The sequence below is a fragment of the Balaenoptera acutorostrata genome, unplaced genomic scaffold (assembly GCF_949987535.1).
Source record: "Balaenoptera acutorostrata unplaced genomic scaffold, mBalAcu1.1 scaffold_449, whole genome shotgun sequence".
NCBI classification, from domain to species: Eukaryota; Metazoa; Chordata; class Mammalia; order Artiodactyla; family Balaenopteridae; genus Balaenoptera; species Balaenoptera acutorostrata.
The window spans coordinates 158,083-179,290 of record NW_026646805.1 but is presented as its reverse complement, the minus strand read 5'-3'; the positions used below and the strand labels follow the sequence as shown (position 1 = coordinate 179,290).

General features: G+C 39.3%; 1 pseudogene; it reads right to left on the bottom strand.

Annotated features, from left to right (window-relative positions):
- Positions 1–20,756, bottom strand: part of LOC114238973 (ELKS/Rab6-interacting/CAST family member 1-like) — a 102,166-nt pseudogene extending 81,410 nt beyond the window's left edge.
- Between the last annotated feature and the right edge of the window lie 452 nt (positions 20,757–21,208).

Here is a 21,208-nt window from a genome sequence, read left to right as displayed (position 1 = left end):
GTGGTCCTGCCCTGGCAGCTTGAAATCCTAGTCAGACAGGCCACATGATGCTAATGGAGAAGTCTAAAACATTTAGCAGCGTCAGAAATGAAAAACAGCTCAAGAAAACCCAATGAGGATCCAAGCACTGAGAATGACGTATTTCCTAATGACCAAATCCAAGTTTGGTCCACTGAGACATAGGCCGTCTCTTAGAGTGAAATACCTTAGACAACATTAATTAATACTGTGAGTGATGGTTGTTAAAAAGCAAGGCAGAAGAAATATTCAAAGTTTAACCTCAAGGAACATGTGTAAACCATAGCTTTGAGAGGAGGTGGCAAACATATAGGTGACTTCCCTGTTCTGTTTATCTAGCAAACAGTCCTAATCAATAACATTAGTCTTTTCTATAGTACCTGGCTCTCAGTTCCACAGTCTTTCTCAACAGCCAGGCCTTACTAATCAACCTGAATTGGCATGAGAAAGAAAACCTATTTACCCCTTTTCCTATAGGAGAAAAGAGCCCTGTGTGTGGAGAACTGGGAAGCCTTGTTAGTCCTTTGGGCTTCACCATTAACCAGTTAGACAAGTCACTTTGTAATTCAAGGCCTCTCCACCCTTAAGAATAAAATTTCGAGTAGGGCTGGACTATCTCTAAGTTTCCTTTGTGTGTTCAAGCCTCATATATTTATAATCTTAAGCGATGGGGAGTATCTATGACGACTGAAAAAAGCATGACTATCCCATAACTCAAAGAAATCAAGTTACTCATTGAAGTTATCAATTATCGTTATTTTTTTTCCTCCTGAAGAGCTGCAGATACTAATTATAAGATTCTTTGTCCAACAGTGGTTATTTAAGCCAGGAAATATATTCTAATCCAACTCCTTCACAGATGAGGAATTAGATTTTCAGAAAGGTTAACTGATTTGCATAATGTCATGCCAGTAAATCTGAATACCCAGATTATGATTATCAACACCAAGGTTATTAGCACAATTATTAGTTTTTGTGGAGTTTACAGAGTGGTTTCCAAACTGCAAACCCAAATCTATTGACAAGCCAGTACCTATCCTCCATCATGGTCTCGTTTGTGGTGATTTCTTTGTACCTGAAGACATTTAAGGTGCCTACGTTCTTTCGATTCCTTCCGATTCCTTTTGATTCCTTATTCATTGAGCACATTGTACTCATCCATTCATACCTGCAATTTGCCAGTTTCCCAATTTAGCATCTCTGAAATATTTACTAGTGGGGAGTATACTTCTTTACCGCATCATAACTATGCAAAGTAAGACCTTATCTAACACAAGCCCTGTGGAACCCAAAGGGCAACCATTTACTGCTACCTTTTTGTCTATTGTCTTTTACCTGCATGTAGTTGCCGTTTATGCTTCCTTGAGCGGAAATTAATTAACTCCCTAAAAATCATCATGATACGGCATAAAATGATCTTAATACGTCACTGTGTCTGTTGTCTAAGCTTGAATCCAATTTTCAAGTGCTTTATGTTGATTTGATAAGCAAGAAGAGGCATTTCAGGTTGTACATGAAATAAATGAACATAAATTCACCAAGTGACCATATTCCTGTGGGAGCAAAAGGAGGCATGGTATTTAGCATAAATGAGTGTAAGTGGTGAGTTAGATAAGTAGTCAGGAGACCCGAATTCCATCCTCAACTTTCACACTAAAGGTACAAACTTGCACAACTTTCCTCACTTCCTTGAGCCCCAACTAAAAGTGAGGGAGTTCAACTCGCTTTTCTAAGATTAGATTCATATCTATCATTTTATGACTACCATGGGCAGCCCTGAATACCCCCTCCTCTGCATGTATGGCAGCTCTTCTGGGCAGTTATCTAATACTTCACGTGGCAGCGCACACCAGCCCCTGTGCTGTGCTTCGCCAGGATGGCCCACTGCCAGACCGCAGGCACAGCCTCCGGCCCTATGACGAATCCCAAGCATCCCAGGGCAGCAGTCAGTAGCAGCCTGCTTCAACAAAACCTAAGAAAACAAAACTTCTCATCTTCACCTTCAGTCTTTACTACACGGGACAAATTTAAGACCTTAATGGCTACTTTTTCCTCCAGTGTAAATTGCCAGGCCAGCTGGCTCTAAAATACTTCATAAAGCATGCAAAAAGCCCCAATTCCATAGGCATGTATCACTGCACTAAGAAGGGACCTTGGAGAGTTTTAATATTAAAAACTGAGACCCACAGAATGGAGATGTTAGGACTAGAACCAAGCGTTCTTGATTCCAAACCGGTGTGCTCCCAAGGAGAATTTATCAAAGTACAGAGAGAATTCACAACTTCTTACTTCAGTGGATTTTAGTGGGGGTTTCTGTAACACATCATGCAATCTAGTGTTTTCTTAACATTCATGGTGAAAATTTTAGAAATCTCCACATCTTGATTGTTATAGTGAAGCAGTACAGTAATGAGACAAAGCATTTGTTCTCGAGCTAAAATCACGTCTCCTTCACTTATATTTGGCCAAGTTAACTTCTTTGCACTTCTTTTCGCCGTCTGAAAAATGGCATTAAAAATGCTTTCAAATTATTTTTGAAAGTTAAAGACAGATAGCTAATGTAGCATTAGTAGTGCTGTGCCTTCACACATTCCTTAATGGAGTCAAAAGACATATGTTGTCTGACGGTCACAACAAATCTTACAAATTAAAGTATCTCTTCAATGTGGCCTGATATCCCAGTTGGCCCTTGGGCTAACATACTAAGATGCACTAGTGATCTTGAGGACATTTCCTGCAAAGGTCCTGGACTGATACTGTTCTTTGTTTCCAGGACTCTTAGAACCAAGCTGCATGGAAATATGACTGGGGATTTGAGAAGATATTTTGTTTTTTAAACACAAGTTTAAATAAACTTAAGTAATGGAAATAAAAGAAAGTTCTTATCTTTTTTTTTAATCTCAAGATGGTACAGGAGAGGCTACAAACGTACCACTTCCTGGTAATGTAGAAATAATTTCTGAGAACATTAATCTCAACACAGCAATTTCAACCAACACACGTGTGCATTCATTATAAAAACAAATATCAGCTGCAAGACGTATTATTCAATGTAGGATCAGACAACTAGTCCTTAATACCTTACCTGTCTAGTAGAAATCACTACAATGCAACTTATTTTTACTGTGTATAATGTCACTCTAATTTACCTGGAAAGGATTAAATTGTGTTCAGCATTTTCGTTTTAAGAAGCATGAACTCGTTAAATTTAAAAGTTTTTTAGTTAAAATGTTTATAACATAGAATCCTAAAATAGTTTTCTCCTGATAGTCTGCCTTCCTCTATATGTACAAGCAGTCATATGTGATGATCTGACTGGACCTGTTTAGAAAGAAAAGGCAACTTTGCCCAAGAAGCTACTTTGCATGAACCTGAGATGAGGTGGAAGAAGGAAAATCACTGGACTGACTGAAGCAGAGTGATGATTAGGGATCAATGAAAATAGAACAGTAAACTGAGGGCCATGAATCCTAGCACAGCAAACAGGAGTAAATGAAAGTTTTCAGGAAAATAGTTATGTGGGATGCATATGCAGTCAACTAACCTTTGACAATGGTGCCCAAAACACAAAATGGGGAAAGGATAGTCTATTCAATAACTGGTGTTAGGAAAATTGATACCCACATGCGAAAGAATACCATAGACAAAACTTAACTTGAAATGGATTAAGGACTTAAATGTAAGACCTGAAACCATAAAACTTCTAGAAGAAAACATAGGTGGTAAGCTATTTGACATAGGTCTTCGCCATATCTTTCTGGATTTGACACCAAAAGCACAGGCAATAAAAGCAAAAATAAACAAGTAGAACTACATCAAACTAAAAAGTTTCTGCACAGCAAAGGAAACAACCAACAAAAGGAAAAGGCAACCTATAGAATGTGAGAAAACATTTGCAAACTACCTATCAGATGAGGGATTAATATCCAAAGCATGCAAAGAACTCATATGCCTCAATAGCAAAATTTAAAAAAAAATCCAATTAAACAGTGGGCAGAGGACCTGAATAGACAGTTCCCCAAAGAAGACATACAAATGACCAACGGATATATGAAAAGGTGCTCAACATCACTAATCATCAGGGAAATGCAAATCAAAACCACAATGAGATATGACCTCACTACCTATTATAATGTTTATTATGAAAAAAGACATGAGATAACAAATCTTGGTGAGGATATGAATAAAGGGAACCCTTGTACACTGTTGGTGAGAATGTGAATTGGTGCAGTCACTATGGAAAACAGTATGGCGGTTACTCAAAAAGTTAAACATAGAACTACCGAATGATCCAGCAATCCCACTTCTGGATACATATCCAAAGGAAATGAAATCAGTATCCCAAAGAGATATCTGCATTCCCATGTTCATTGCAGCATTATTGACAATAGCCAAGAGAAGGAAACCTGTGTCCATCAATGAACGAAGAAAGAATATGTGGTATATATATTCAATGGAATATTATTTAGCTATAAAAAAAGAAGGAAATCCTGTCATTTGTGACAACATGAATGAACTCGGAGGGCATTATGTTAAATGGAAAAAGTCAGACTGAGAAAGACAAATGCCACGTGGTATCACTTATATGTGCAATCTTAAAAAGAAAAAAAAAATTGAATAGAAACAGAATAGAAGGGTCCTTGCCAGGGTCTGGGAGATGAGGGAAACAGGAAAACGTTGGTCAAACGTACAAACTTTCACTTTTAAGAAGAATATGAATAAGTTCTGAGGATCCAATGTACAACATGGTTACAGTAGTTAATAATACTGTCTTGTATACTTGAAATTTGCTGAAACAGACTTTAAGCATTCTCACCACCAAAAAAAACAAAAACAAAAACAAGGGTATGGGGGTAGAGGGGAACTATGTGAGGTGATGAAAATGTTAATTAACTTGATCAGGACCAGTATTTCCCAATGTCTAGGTGTATCAAATCAGTTTGTACACTTTAAATATATACAATTTTATTTGTCAATTATACCTCAAGAAAGCTGGGAAAATAAGAACTAATATTTAGTAAATGAAAAAAAGTTATGAGGTAGGTGTTTAGGAAATATTAATTAGGAAACACTGTACAGACAGGACTAGAGCAGACAGGTACTGCAAACAAGGAAGTAATCTCTCTCTTCTTCTATGGCAATAAACTAAGAGTACCCAAGCCTGACAGCAATTCATCAGCAATGTCCAAAAATTCAGATTCCCAAGAGAAAGAACAAACGAATAGGAGAGAAGAGATGCTACGTATATCCTCAGCCCATAGCTTTATCTGTTTTCAGTCTACAAACCAGTTTCTTACAGTCCCCTGGGAATAGGAACATGAACCTGCAGGAGGATAATGGCTGCTTTAACATCTCTCTCTAAGCTCATCAACGATGTGCTAATAGTTCATACATTTAAGCCAGACACTCATAACTCATTTTCAGTGGTGCAATTGTCTAATAAATTGTTGGAAACTTTAAAAAATCTTCAGTGTTCCATAGAAATGGAAGCCTTTTCACAATAATTGAAACCAGTAATGCAAAACAAATGTATTTCCTTGATAAATTTAGTTTTAAGTAAGCTTTAATTTATATGCTACATTTTTTAATATAGTTCAAGTTTTGGCAGAGACATGTTTATTTTAATTGTTGGCCTTCAAAACTCTAGCTTAGGAATAAGCATCTGCTTCTTTTCAATTTTCCGCATAAACTGGGTAAATTTCTTCAAGTTGCAAATGAGGGGTGAATATACACTGTATTGCTTCTGGAAAGGTTACAAAATTGCAGCACTTTTTGTGAATCCTTTATGAGAGATCTTACAGCATTACCCTTAAATCTTAACTAGGGTTCTTATAATGTACTTATATTTAAGCTGTTTTCAAAGAACATAATACATTAGCATCTAGACCTTGTGCCCAAATATCCCTCTTTGGAGCACTTGTCGAATACTCTAATACATTTTGAACTCCTCTCATTGCTTTATAGAGATTCACAAAACACATGGATCCTTTCTCTAAGATGAAAAACCTCCCAGAGGAAAAGCACAAACACAGCCTCAGCCCACCTATATTGGAGACCCTGTAAACAATCTGACAAATAATAACATACAGTGCGTATTTCTCCAGCTATAGCCTTTGGAGGAAATCAATAAAACTTTCAGAAAATTAAACTTAGAGCTCTTGAAACACTGTAGGAGGTAACATTCATCCTTTGCAAATACCTTAAGAAAACTGACTTCTGAGAGAATCCAATCCCTATTATAAAATAGTCTTCCTTCACCAGTAATGGCAACACTGGTAAAGGCACTGCTAAGCATGTTTGCACTCATCTGAACCAAGCAGGCATAGAACCTAGGTAACAACGCCCACTGGCTATTAATATGATTGAAACTATCTGTGAATTGGGACTCAGTTGATATTAACATGTAAAACCCCTGAAAATCTACAAGAGCATTTTCTTCTGGGGTGTTTTATTTCGTCGGTTTCTTTTTCAGTCTACCTTTTAAGGTATTACCCAATCTCCATGTTATGTATGGTGTCTAGCCATGGTACTGATGTTCATGATTCCATGAAATGGCATCTTTGCTTTACAAAGTATCAGGCTTATAACAGAGAGAGTGGTGAAGGACTAAGAAACATACTTTAATAGAGCCAGTTAACTTGCTGGACACTAACATCCAGTCAGGAGCCTCAAGTAACATCTCTGCCCAAAAGTTTCAATTGCTAAATATCAAGGGAATAATACCAAGGCCCAATCACAGAGTAGCAAATACCAGAGGCCTCGGAAAATCCCAAGAGAATAGCTTCAATGGCAGTGATTCTCAAATGTTCAAGGTACACAACAATCACCTGGTGAATGTGTAAAAACAGTTTCTGAGGCCGATCCTCTGAGATTTTAATTCAGCAGGTCAGGCGAGGTCCATGAATTTATAGTTCTAACACGACTGGCGGAACCAGAGCTGCTGCTCTGAGGAACACACTTTGAGAACCACTGCCCCACCACTATTAAATCATAGTCGGCAGTCTTGTAAAATGCAAGTTGATTTGCATGTTCATTAAAGTTTGAGAATCACTGCTTTAGGAAATGAGGCAACAGGTTTGTTTGGTTTTTTCCTTCCTCCTGTGATATCAGGATAGGGAGATGGTGAAAAGAGATGTTTTCAAAAGAAAGTAAGTGCTTAAATCACACTCTTTGTCATGAAACAAACCTATCTGGCCACCTTGCTCACCTTCCTCAATGAAGCATCACTCACTCCTTCCTTTATCCACCTCTCCATCCTCACTGTACCTTACCTAGGGCTCACGAGGAGACAGAGGTCCCATATGAACTTCAGATCTGCATGTTATAGATTTCCCGGGAAAATCTAGAATTCATATAATTGTTTTTCTAGTCCATAAAAATTACACTGGCATTAAACAAAGAATCAAGTTTGAATTACATACGTTTAGAAAACTTTTCATGTAAATAACTTCACAAGAAATTCACAGAAAAATATTTTTTTAGACTGATTGGCAACAGGGCCACGACAAGAGCAAGAAATGTCAACAGAGTGGCCTCCAGTGGTCACCCATGTCTCAGAGATGGAGGAAGGAAAGATAGCCTCTTGAGTGATTTGCACTGTATGTAATTTTACATTACATGTAATTACGTGGACTAAACCAAGTGTAACACAGAAGACTAAACATGCTATCATTCCATGTGATGAGCCTCTACAAAGAGGAAAAAACAGAAGATGTGAAAAAAAACACTTTTTTTCTACTTTAATTTTGTACCTATATGACATGATGAATGGTCACTAAACTTACTGTGATAATTATTTCATGATGTATGTAAGTCAAAGCACTACGCTATATACCTTAAACTTTTACCGTTCTGTATGTCAATTATATCTCAGTAAAACCAGAAGGAAAAAAAAAGTGGAAGATGTGAATATATCAAGCCTTGGCAATGGGAAAGGCCTAAGTCCACGTGACTAATCACACCTCCTTCTTGCTGATTCATGCTATTGTAGATTCAGCAGCTCCAGCAGCAAAACAGCTTATCTGTTAATAAGCTACAGAAAGATGAGCCCGAAGTCCCATCACGCACTGCAGAAATGTGAGTTGAACTGGCAAACATCTCCCAATCCACCACAATAACCCCTTGCCTCGCTTACCTGAAACTTTCACACATACCACATCTCCCCAATTATTTCCATAATCAGTGAGCCTATTGCTGATCTAAAACCTGACACATACATGAGTAGATTCCAGGTCTGTTAAGTACCAGGAGCAAAGGAGGACATAGAAAAACACCGCATTTAGTCTCATTTTCTCTGAGAAATTCAGTGCACTGCAAGACAGCACTGGACTGAGAACACGGAACCAAGGTTCTAACACCAGTTTTTCTACCAGATACCTTGAAGCAAGTCACTTGGCCTCTTTCATTTCATTTCTTTCAAAATTAGACTACATTATCATTCAGATACTTCCATATCTAGGAGTCTGTGATTATGCTGAGTATCCATGCTATTAGAAAGCCAAAGAAACAGCTACTCAGAAGCACATGGAAAATAACCATCTTGGATGAGACTTAAGAGCTGCAGTGGCACTAGCTCCACACAAGGCATCCTAATCCCAGGTCCGAACTCGGTACTGCAGGCTGCCCAGAAACTGGGGCATATAATAAGGTTTATTCATATGAGCATCCTTCCGAACTTATTCAACCAGAAGTCTTTCATGAATACCACCCAGATGCTGAAATTAGGATCGCCATCCTTAGGTATCAGGGATTAAAGTATGATCCAAAGAGTTCAAGTTGCCTACAAAATGTCTACAACTGCATGGAAGTTGAAGGACTCACTCACCTCATTCCCACCACATCCTGCAAAGCCTTTTCTTAGAAGGAAATCAGAAACTCCCTTTTTTGAAGACAGATGGGTAATTCATGTACAACCATCTATGAGACTGCCTGCATGGGGCCTCCTTGTTTGAAGACTACACAGATTTTAAATTAAAAGAACCATCTATGTCAACTCTGCCTAGATGATGTGTTCAAAGGGAAGACTCAAAGCAGCAAACTAGAGGGAACTTTTCGTTTACTTATTTCTAAAAAGCCAAATAAAGCCTCTAGGAATGGTTATCTGTCATTTCCTTTCTCAGCACCCACTGTTCCTTCTTCTGGCTGCAGTCACAATTTTTATTTGCAAACCACGACTACCGCCCTCAGTGGACCCATGTCTTCTGTCCCAGGGTTCCTTTTCCTCTAAGAATTTTATGATCTGCATGAATCACTTTGCATAGATAACTAAAATTGATCATTAAAATTGGAAATTAAAAAAAAAAAAAAAGAGCATGCAACACCCCGTTCTTATTTTGCTTCAAGGATACTCCTACTGAGCTCATGGAGCTGAAAGCTGCAAAAACTTGAAGGATCCTCCTCTCAGGTTGAAAGACTAGGACATGAAGTACCCAAGTATGCCACACAGAGTTCAAGAAAAGGAATACAGCCAGATCTTCCATCTAAGTATCAGGAAGAAATCGGAGGTAGGGAAAAGAATTGGGGTAGCTCAGCAGTAGCCTTTTTCTTAACGTCAGAAGCCTGATTTTTATTCCGAAACAAGACTATAAAACAACATTTCCCAGACATTCTCGCATGGAGGTGTAATCATGTGACTGTGTCTGGGCCAATGACCTGCAAGAACAAGTGTTATGCTGGCTTCCAAAAGGCTCTGGCGAAAGTCCAACTTAATGAAATGAAAATGTCTGATTAGACCTTGACTTGTCCTGACAACTCTGGTCAACTATTAATGCAAGGAGTATCATGAGGAAGAAAGAACTGCTTGCAAATGGACAAAGTAAGCAACAAATACCCCTGTCAACAGCATTAAATTATTTATCAATCACACACTACAGGTTATATCACAGTAGTTACAATGATGGAGGCCACTGGGTCCTCACCAACAAAAAGACTGGTTCTTCCACTTTTAGGACAGTTATGTAGAGCAGGGGTCCCCAACCCCCCAGGAACCTGGCCGCACAGCAAGAGGTGAGTGGCGGGGAGCGAGCGAAGCTTCATCTGCCGCTTCCCATCACTCACATTACCACCTGAACCATACCCCCAACCCCCCGTCCGTGGAAAAACTGTCTTCCACGAAACTGGTCCCTGGTGCCAAAAAGGTTAGGGACCGCTGATCTAGAGGACTACAGCGCACTCAGCGTTTATCAGGAGTCTGTGCTTTCACAGAATCTACTCTTCAGTAAGTCTACGAATCTTTTATCCTTGGCCCTAAACGCCAAAATCAGGGTTGTACTTTATTATAATCAAGGTGTTCCGGAATTTCTGGTGAAAATAAAAGTTTATACTCATATTAAAAGTGAATAAATGTTTCTGAATCTACCTTTCATCTTTGGTTAATATGTTTCTTACTAAACAAGCCAAATTCATAAAGGAAAAGACAGGTTACCTCATAACACTTTCTTTTCAACTAAAGCAGTAAAGACCCACACTAACACTGCATTTTTTTACTTCCAAATTCTATACATCAGGCTTCTCACAGAAACTTTCACTTCAGCCAGTGGAATACCTTGCAGGAGGCAGGCACTCAAGAAATATTTGTTAAGGTGACTTGAACATAGTAACACATTAGGTGAACATTATAGGAAGTTAGCCTGAGAAGAAAACAGCTTTTTACCATGTTCTTTATTGCCAAGTGAAAGGATATACATATATAGCCTTGTTCGCTCAAAATGTACCCTCTCCACATCACTGACATCCTGTAAATGGCCATAAATCACAACTGGTCCTTGTCATGAGAAAAACTGTGTGTCAACTTGTGTGTGTCTGCCTTAAAAGACAGGTGCAAGGGTAAAATCAAACATATTTAAGTGCTTGGGAAAGAAACACTGTTCTACAGAAGCAAGGGACTATTAGGGGCAGGAATTATAAACATATACACCTTTTATAGCAATAGACTCCAGACAGGAAATCAGGATGAGACTGGTCTATCCTGGCATTCGTTTCATAGAGTTTAGTTTTGTCTGATGAATATTTAAACCCAAAGCACTGCAGTGGTAGTGCCAATATATGTCATATTTTCAGTTGCATCTCCTTTCTGGACTAGGAGCGCCCCTAACTACTCATAAGCCTTAAAATCCTAATTATTGGGTAGACCAGCGGCAGACTGGAGTGACACGAAATTAAGGTTGACTTTTAAGAAAATAGGCACATGTCTTGTACTGCTCTATTAGATACACTTTGGCATTTTGCAGAGCCCAAATGAATTACAGAAGAGACACAGGTACTGTTAATACATCACATGCCTTCTAAAAATCCTGGAAGACGTGGGGAGTCCCACATCATTTCTTTGGGACTAGAGACGTTGCCAAGGACTAAAATTGATGATGCATAGAAGGAGAACCCTCCAAAACTAACTCCTCTGCTTTGCTGACCCAAAGGAAGCCAAAGGAACGAGACTCTCTCACTCCAAGTAACTCCCTAAACTAACAATGTTTAGAAAAAACAAGTATTTTCAAGATGGTTCAGAGTTGGAGGATAGCAGGCAGAGAGTAGAAACTGACTTGGATTTGATTATGGGGTCACGAGAAAGGATCAGAAATGTTCATTTTTAGTTGTTATTACTGAAGTTTTTATAAAATCCCAAGACATTCACTAGAACTTTACTAATTAAGACACGTAACCCACACACAACTAGACTACAAATACTTATAATACATGTTTTTGGTTTTTGGTTTTTGAGAAAGAAATCTCAACTACCAAAGGTTCACCAGCTGCAGGACTTCAAAGGCAGTAATAGGAGCAATGGTCTCCAATGACTCAATTTGGAAAGAAAAATCTCTCACACAACCCACCCATTAGACAAGATGACATATACATCTACTTCAGGACACCTTACGTTTTGGATGAATAGCCTTGAATTTACTTCACAGCCAATAGCTTGCCAGAGAAAACTTCGAGTTGGATCCTATTACTTAATACACTAAATCCACAGCTCAAAGTCCATCTCACTGGATAACTGAATATAACTAGCGATGGGAATTAAAACTGAGGATGCCAGCAGCCCTGATTTCACTGTTATTATTTGTACTGTGTGAAATGATTTTCATATTGGCAAGTATGGGATCTCTGAAACTGTGCACTCTTCCTATCTACCATGGTACATACGATTATTTGCCCATGCACGCTCTGAGGGGCAATGTGGTACAATGAAAGGAGCCCTGAGCTTGAGTCAAAACCAGTTCTAGTGCCAGCTCTGCCACTATCTGGCTGAAGACCTTGGACCACACTTTAGGTCCAAGTTTACTCATTAATTTATTTAATAACCATGATGTGATCACAGACCTAAAAGAACACAACATTGCTCAGCTGTAAAAGGGGGGAAACTAGACCTAGTTTATAGAACTGGTGTTAGATTTAAATGAGATAATGGGTGTACTTTGCATCCAAGACACATTGGTGCTAGTCTTCTTCTACCACAACTATCAGGCACTGTGTTCAGTCTAAAACACCACTGCAGGGAGCACACTGGAAGCCCTCATCACGTTTGTCATCACTGGGTAAAGCCTCTTGCCTCTTAGTCAGTAAAATCCATGAAGGCCAGGATTTTCTTCTTTCTAATACACAGACACATCCTCTGAACCTGCATGTGCCTCAGCACCTAGTAAGCACTTAATAAATAATTGTTGAATGAATAAATTCTCTTTTATTCCTTAAAATAACTCTGGATCAACTAATATTTTTACCATTTTACAGTGAGGAGGCTGAATAATGAGATAAACTGTCTATAAAATCAGGTGATAAGTCCCTTCCAATTCCACAATGCTATCTATAGTTTTTATATTTTCCAATAGTTCATCATTATATCATTCTTCCTAAATAATTGCTACTTACTCACATTTATTGGTTATTGCTTAAATAATAGCAAGAGTCTCCAACTATAAAATCTACTCCTATCTTTAAGGAAAATAAAATATTTGAACTATAAAAAAAATCATTTGTTTCTAAGAAAACTTTATTCTCACATCTACACACAAACTATCTAATGAGGTTATTCTTAAGAAACTCTTCCAAGTAATTTTCCCAACCTGAACTTCCATATCCTTTTCCCCAAATAAGCAGCGAAATAAACAATCAGTCAAGAGTGATATTAAAAACATGGGGGCAATCCTGTCCCTAAAACATTTCTGCACCAAAATTTGGATTCTTTCACTTTAAGAGCAGCAAGATCATCTTTTTTACTATCTTTCAGAAGATAACTGTAGCTTCCCTAGTCTGGGGCCCTAAATGAGAAAGACCTGGGTTAGATGCAGCCAATGTCACAGGGTCTCGTGGCTCTGAATCAGTATTTTCACACACTCCCAATCATAACTGCCCCAGAGACCTCCTATCCCCAAAACGGACACTGCTGTATCTCAAGTTCAGGTTTACAGAATGATGGCCTCCTCCAAGGCCTTCCTTAGAAAACGTATTCCCAAATTTGCCATCTCACCTCACGCTTCCTTCTCCAAAAGCAGCCTACTCTTTACCACTTATAAGTCTTCTCCTCTAGAGGGCTGAATGTATATTGGGGCACTCAGCAGATATTACACTCTACTCCATCAAAAGGATCTCATAAATTTGTTTTCATTTAGTAATTAACATTCCTCTAGACTCGCAGAAGTGCTGAGGGCAAAGTCATAACGCTTTTAATGGCAAAATCAAAATGGAAGCCCAGGTCAGACTTCACATCTAATGCTGTTGCTGGCAGACCCAGTGATTTTGAGACCGAGCAAGATGATTTTATCATTAAGGCGTCACCACTGCTGTGCAGGGAATTTCTCTTTCATTACACCTCAGCTCCCTCCCACCTCAAAACGCTGCGTACAGTTCTAACGTGCTCTGAAACCACAGCAACTTATGACAGAGCAGCCATCATGATGACCTGTAAGTCATCAAGATACATATCAACCACTGGCTATGTTATTAATACTTGAAGTATCAAATTTGCTAAGGAAGCAAAAAGGAGCTTCATTCTTCCTCAAGGGGAATCAGAAACCAGTATGTTCAAGAGAGGATTTCCATAGGAAAACCGCCCCTGCCTCAGACAGCACCTACCATCAACATGTTTATGGGCAAACACAGTATCAGAAAAACATGCTGTGAGTCTTAGAAACAGCATATGCCTCATTTCATAGGGGCTGCTATGGTGCTAGGCATTGATTTTTTGTTTTTTGGGTTTTTTTTTTTTACTGCATTTCAGAGAAATAACCGTAAAATGAAGGTCTATAACCAGCATATAACACAATAAACAACAGCATCAACTTCTGCACCCTTTTTGTGAATGGTTTCCCTATGCTTTAATTGAAAAGGTAAGTTTTAATATGCTTTGTGTTTTCTCTCAAAATAGTTTGGGACCAATTCTATTCTAAGACTTCTGTATTTACCATCTCCATCCAAGGTCCAAAGATTACAGAATTTACAAATGAAGGACACCCCCTACACACACACACACACACACACACACACACACACACACACACGTCAGTAATAGAGGAGCTATGACAACAAAATTCCTGAATGACAGAAAGAAACACAGAGGACAGTGGCTTGAAACAGCAATGGTGGTCACCACAAGCTTTGTCCTAGAGTTCAGCTCAGGTCTTTCTGAAAGCCTGGACCAAAAATTCACAAAAACAAGAAGCAGTAACACAGTTCACATAACTTTCCTGAGCTTAAATATATAATAGAGCTGGGTAACTGTCCAACCTAGGTTGTATCTTCAGGGAATCTCAAACTCTCATAAAAAACCAAGGTTTCTGGCTCAAGAAAAGGCTTAAAGTTAGAGATGAGCATTGTTAAATCACTGGTTCCTATTCACATTTCAACCCTTGAAATAACGTTTCACTACTTGTCTCAGTCACCAGCGACTCTAGTCTGTCTTGAGAAAGCTCACACGCCTCCCTGGACTCAGCCATCTCCTTCTCACCGACAGGTCAGGTCCAATACAACCAAAGCTTAATTCACTTTAAAAGATATGTGAACTATTATTCAAGGACAGTAGCTGTCTGTTCACAGAAGCTTCATCCACATCAAGGCAGCTGAGTTTGTGAGCTTGATTTTTGTATTCTTCTTTCATTCTGTCAAAATTCAAGCTTACAGATATTTCTACTTTCAGTCTATTCTTTAATAAATGTCCCGCTCAGTGGAAGACAGGACTCAGAGTTTCAATGACATAACTGCATATTTTCCCAAGAAAATTGTTTATGTACCTTTCCATAAATGTTTTAACTTTTTCACCTAGAATATAAAATCCTTGAAGAAAATGTCTGTCTTCTATAGTTTAGCAAGATACATGCTCAACACAATTTCCAAATCACCTTTAGTACCAATTTTAACCATGAAGAACACTGAAAATTCTACTGTAAATTATCAAATATATGGAAGCAAATATATAAATGAAATTCTTCTGTCATTTAGTACCAAGAAGAGAGATACAAATATAGGATAATTTCTCAAATGAGTTTCAACTACTTAATGTGCTACTTTAAAGCATATTCACAAACAATAGAAATAATCAATCTGAAGAACTGGATTCATCTCTATACACAAGGGACATTTTTATACAGTTGCTCGAAGAATTAGCCACACAAGCACAATAGGTACCATAAAGATTAAAAGAAAGTAACTGCATTAAAAATACTTCAGTTTATTAAAAGGAACGGTTCCTATTTTATAGGTATACACATCTATTTTTATAGAAAAGAACACATCTATTTTTATTCTAATTTCCATGACTCACTCCCCACCCATTCACCGAGGAGATAGATAACAGTTGATCCTATTTTTCACCTTTTAATTTATTCTACCTGGAGAAATAAAATTCATCACTGTCCCATGTTATTTTCCCTCCCCTTTGGACATTTATCCACTAAATAAACATCTACTACCCACTGCTGTTAAGCAGTGTGCTGGGTCCTGGGGCTCCATCCCAGTCTCCTCTGCTGGTTTCCCCTATTTGCCCCAATTTCTAAGCGCTGAAGTGTCCCAGGACTCAGCCCTGTCTCATCCTCAAGTCAGTCTACACATGCTCACTTGGTGGTCTCAGCTAGTCTCCTGGTCTAACTAGCATCTATCCTATGCTGACCACCCCCATGTTTATGTATACTGCAGACCTCTTTCCTGGGCTCCAGTTTCACATATGGACTCACCAACTCATCCTCTGCCAATAGATGTTTTACAAATCTCGAACGTTTAACAGGCCCAACTAACTCCAGATCTTCTCCACCAAACCTCCTTTCAAAGGATGAAGTTGATGACAACTTCGTCCTTCTAGTTAGTTAGGCTGAAATCCTTGAAATCATCCTGACACCTCTTTCTGTCATACCCCACATCCAAGCTATCAACAAACCTCTCTTGGAAGGCTGGCCAAGGAGACACTTTGACGTAAGCTTCTGCCCAATCCTGACGCCTCTGCCTCCCTCCCACTATGTTGTTCCCAAGGGCACATGCTTACAAGTATTCTACACACTAAACCCTGTCTGAGTCTACTTCCCAAATGATCCAAATGCTTCAAGTCTTCACTACAAACATCCATTACAATATTGTGCATACAACAGCTTATCCCTACTAGAAATAAAACAAAGGATGATTTTAGCTGATCTATGTGTAGAATCATATAGTTATAGATTCAGAGATTAAGGATATTTCTTGTCTTCTTTACAAGGACACTGAATGCCTCATGCTGCCTTACTACTCTTTTTGTTTATCCTTCATGCAGCAATGAAAGGCTTTAAATAAATCTTATCCATTCAAGTCCAACTGGTATTTTTTCTTTCTCTTCCCTGAGGAGCATCTTTTTTCTATACTACCACTTCTCTATTACTTCAGTTATTCACTGCCTTTAGTTGTTTATCTTATTTTTTTCAGAAATATTCCTTCATAACAAGGAGGTGCTAAAAACCTCATTTCACAAGTAGGTATGAAAAAGAAATATCTTGAACACCTTTCCTAAAAAGAAATCTAAAGGTAGGTAATTTAGTACATAAGCCTTTAGGAAAGCATTAGAAGAAAGTAAGACAAGGTCAAATATTAACAATTTACTGAACATAAATTCTCATTACACAAAAAAGTATCTCTCCTTATAACTTCAAAATATTAATAGGGCAACACAGCAAAATATCAAGTGTCAGATGCAGCTAGACTACAAAATGTTATGTTTTTATTTTAGAAGTATGATTTTTATTATTGCTGAAACGAGAATTTTAGAAAAAAAACTACCATCAGTTTCTTAACATGTAATTTATTTGTAAAAGTCAACCAAAACAATCTGAATTCAATCATCAGCTCAGGAAGCAGATTCCATGACATTTTCTTCCCCTAAATGCTAAATGACACAGGCAGCGATAAAATATGCAGAGAAAGAACCATGTCACAGAAGATGTGACAATTTTGATAAATGATGATAAACTGTGATGTAGAACAGCCATTTGTAAGCTGCTGTTTTCAAAAACATGTATTTTAATGATGATTTTTGCCAAATATCATTTTAGAGAGATATTCTGTAATAAAACCATTGACAAACAAAATTGGTACCTTATTATAAATTAGAACAGAAATGTATTTAAGTTTTCAGCAAACTTGTAATTTTGCTTTGAATGAGAATGCATTTTAGATCCAGTCAGTTCCTTACAATGTTAAACACAGTCATCATCTGACCCAGAAATCCCACTCCGAGCTATAAAACAGAAATTAAAACATACTTTCACACAGACCCTTGTACATGAATGTTCATACATGCAACATTATTCATAAAAGACAAGAAGTGCAAACAACCCAAATGTCCATCAAGTGACATATCATATCAATAGAACAGAATATTATTCAGCAATAAGAAGGAATAAAGTACTGATACATGCTACAATACGGATGAACCTTGAAAATATTATATTAAGGAAGCCAGTCACAAGAGGCTACATATCATTATGTTTATATGAAATATAAATTCTATTTATATGAAATGCCCAGAATAGGCAAATCCCTAGAAATAAGATGTAGATAAGTGGTTGCCTAGGGTTGAGAGTGTAGAGGGAATGGAGAATAATTGCTAATGGATATAGGGTTGCTTTCTGGGGTAATGAAATGTTCTAGAATTGTGCACCGTGATGGCTGCACAACTCTCTGGCTATACACAACCTCTGAATTGTATACTTTAAGTGGGTGAACTGTATGTGAACTACATCGCAAAAAAGCTATTTAAAATGCCAGTTAAAAAGGCCAGTCATGGGCTTTCCTGGTGGCGCAGTGGTATAGAATCCACTTGCCAATGCAGGGGACACGGGTTCGAGCCCTGGTCCAGGAAGATCTCACGTGCTGCGGAGCAACTAAGCCCACGAGCCACAACTACTGAGCCCAAGTGCCACAACTACTGAAGCCCGCGCGCCTAGAGCCCACGCACCGCAAGGAAGAGTAGTCCCCGCTCGCCGCAACTAGAGAAAGCCCACACACAGCAACAAAGACCCAACGCAGCCAAAAATAAATAAATAAATCAATTTACTTTTTAACAAAAGGGCCGGTCAGGTTGTAGCTGTTTGTAACTTGTATAGACTTTTCAAAGTCTAAATCCCTAATTATTAAAATATGTTTCTTACTGTCCACAAACCTCATTTCATTTCCTTACATAAAACCATCTGCCTATTCCACTATAAATACTACACGTAGTGAAAGAAAGTGCTTCTAAAATTAAATCATGTTTTCAAAACAGATTTCTCCTTAATGTATTTAATTTTAATGATTCGCATGTGAATTATCCACACTTTCCATTAACTATGGTTAAATTTTCAATCTCAGATAAGTATCCCCCAATACAAAAGCACATTAACAGGCCATTCCTCTCCCAACACAAGCTGTGTGGACTAAATTTTTAACGTATTAGCTTGAATTTTAAAAAGCAAAATTAAGGAGGCAGATCTGTAAGAAAAGCAAGCACATGAAGTCTCAGAAGTTTAGAATGGAAAATATTTTCAAGATTGATCCTCTTCAGGACTACCGAAACTTTAATATCTAAGAACTAACCCCAGGAATTTTGTGATATTCTCATATCACCTTACTTTTTAAATTTTTATTGGAGTATAGTTGATTTACAATGCTGTGTTACTTTCTGCTATACATACCTTACTATTTTGCCTTAGTATTTATATTTACATTAAGTTGATTCCTTTCCTTTTTTTTTTTTTTTTTTAACTTAGCAATGTATGACACAACATCAGTGAACTTATGGGTTTGGTAAGCTATCTGTACTAGGCGAACAAACATTACAATAAATAAAATTTTCAATGGTGATGTGTCTATCACTTAAAAACATCTTGCACATGATCAGTACTACATCTACCACACTATGGGAAACACTCATCTAGTTTTATCTTCTCATTTTATGGGTGAGAAAGTTGAAATTCCTGGTGACTCTCAAAAGTCTGTGCACATCAGAACCTCCTGGAGGGTTTGTGTTAAAATAGAGAGTGCTGGGCTCTTCCCCAAGAGCGTAGGTCTGGGGTAAGCTCTGAGAATTTACGTTTCTAACAAATATCTAAGTGGTACTAATGCTGCTGGCCCAGGGACCGCCCTTCAAAAACCACTGACCCAAACCTACTAACCCCAAATTAGTCAGACCAGAATTTAAACTAGAACCCAATCTTCTCTTAGATGCTCTTATAATTATATGCTCTAGCAAACATGTTTAATGTTGCTGAATTTTATTCACCTTTCACTTAATTTTACTCTTTTCAATAAAGGTGATTATTAAATGCTAAAGATCAGGTTTATACATTTTTAAGACTTCAGAGTTGTTATAAAATAGTGATTAATAAAAATTTAAGGAAAAGAACATTACAATCACCTTTGAGGACCCTGAATCCCTTTTCTTGGTCACATACCCTCCATTAGTCCTTTGAGATAAACATTATCTTCAAGTTTGTGTCTTATCATTCACTTGCTTTTCTTGTTAATTTTCTCATAGCTGTATCTCTAAATAATATATTGTTTAGGTTGTATGTTCTGAGCTTTATACTATATCTTTTCATGCTATTTGCTTTTTTTTTCAATATGATGTTTTTGAGATGTAGCCCTCGGTTTTTATCAGTAATACATTGCTTTCATGGCGGGACACTATTTCATCTACAAGAAAACAGCACTAAAATTGTTGACTTATTTTCATTTTGAAAAAATCAGAGGTAAAAAAGAAGTTGCAAAAATAGTACAGAGAAGTCCTATGTATGCTTCATCCAGTTTCCTCCAATGGTTACATCTTACCTAACTATATTACAGTATCAAAACCAGCAAACTGGTTTTGGGACAATGCTTGTGTATAGTTTCATGCCATTTTATTATATATGCAACTCTCAATTTTTAAGTTCTTTTTTCTTTTTTTCTTTTTTCTCGCGGGCCGCACAGGCCGCGAGACCAAGGGCCGCGGGGGCCGGGCCGGCGCGCTGCCCCCGCCCCGCCTCAGGCCGCCCGCGCTTGGGCCACCGCCCGGCGACGCGAGGCCAGTCCCACCCCGCCCCCACCCCCGCCTCCGGCCCGGGGGTCGCTCACCTTCCGCGTTGCCCCAGACCACCATGCCCGGGCACAGCCGCCTCCTCCGGCCTCGCTGGCCCCGCCGCCGCCACACGGTGCCCTCGCCTGGGGCGGGGAGAAGGGCCGAGAAAGGAGTCGCACCGCCGCACCGCGGCCCACGCTCGCCCCACGCTCGCAGCGGCCAACCTGAGCGCGCCCAATGGCTGCTCTGTCCCTCCCCCTCCGACGGGCGCGCGCGCCGCGGCTCCGCCCCGCCCCTCCCCTCCCCTCCCCCTGCGGCGGCCGGCGCGCTCCCAGGCTCCTCCCCGCCCTTCCCCACCCGCGGCGGTTCCGGCCCCGGCTCGCACTCCGCCTCGCGCTAAGCAACTGCCCGCCTCGCGCCTAGCCTCGGGCGACCCTGAACCACCGGCGCGGCGCCCCTCCCAGGCCCGCCCGCGGAGGTCAGCCCCTCCGCTGCACGGGACCGTCTCGCTCGCGGGGGCGGAGAGGAGCGCGGCGCCGGCCCGCCTTCCGCATCCCGAGACCTGCGCGCCTCCCGCTGGGGTTGATGCGCTGTTCTCCTCTCTGCGAGTCCCCGCCCCGCGCTGCACTCCCCAGTCCGGGAGGACACTAGTTCAGGGACTGACCATGCTTAATCAAGATCATTCTATTGATATTAATGAAT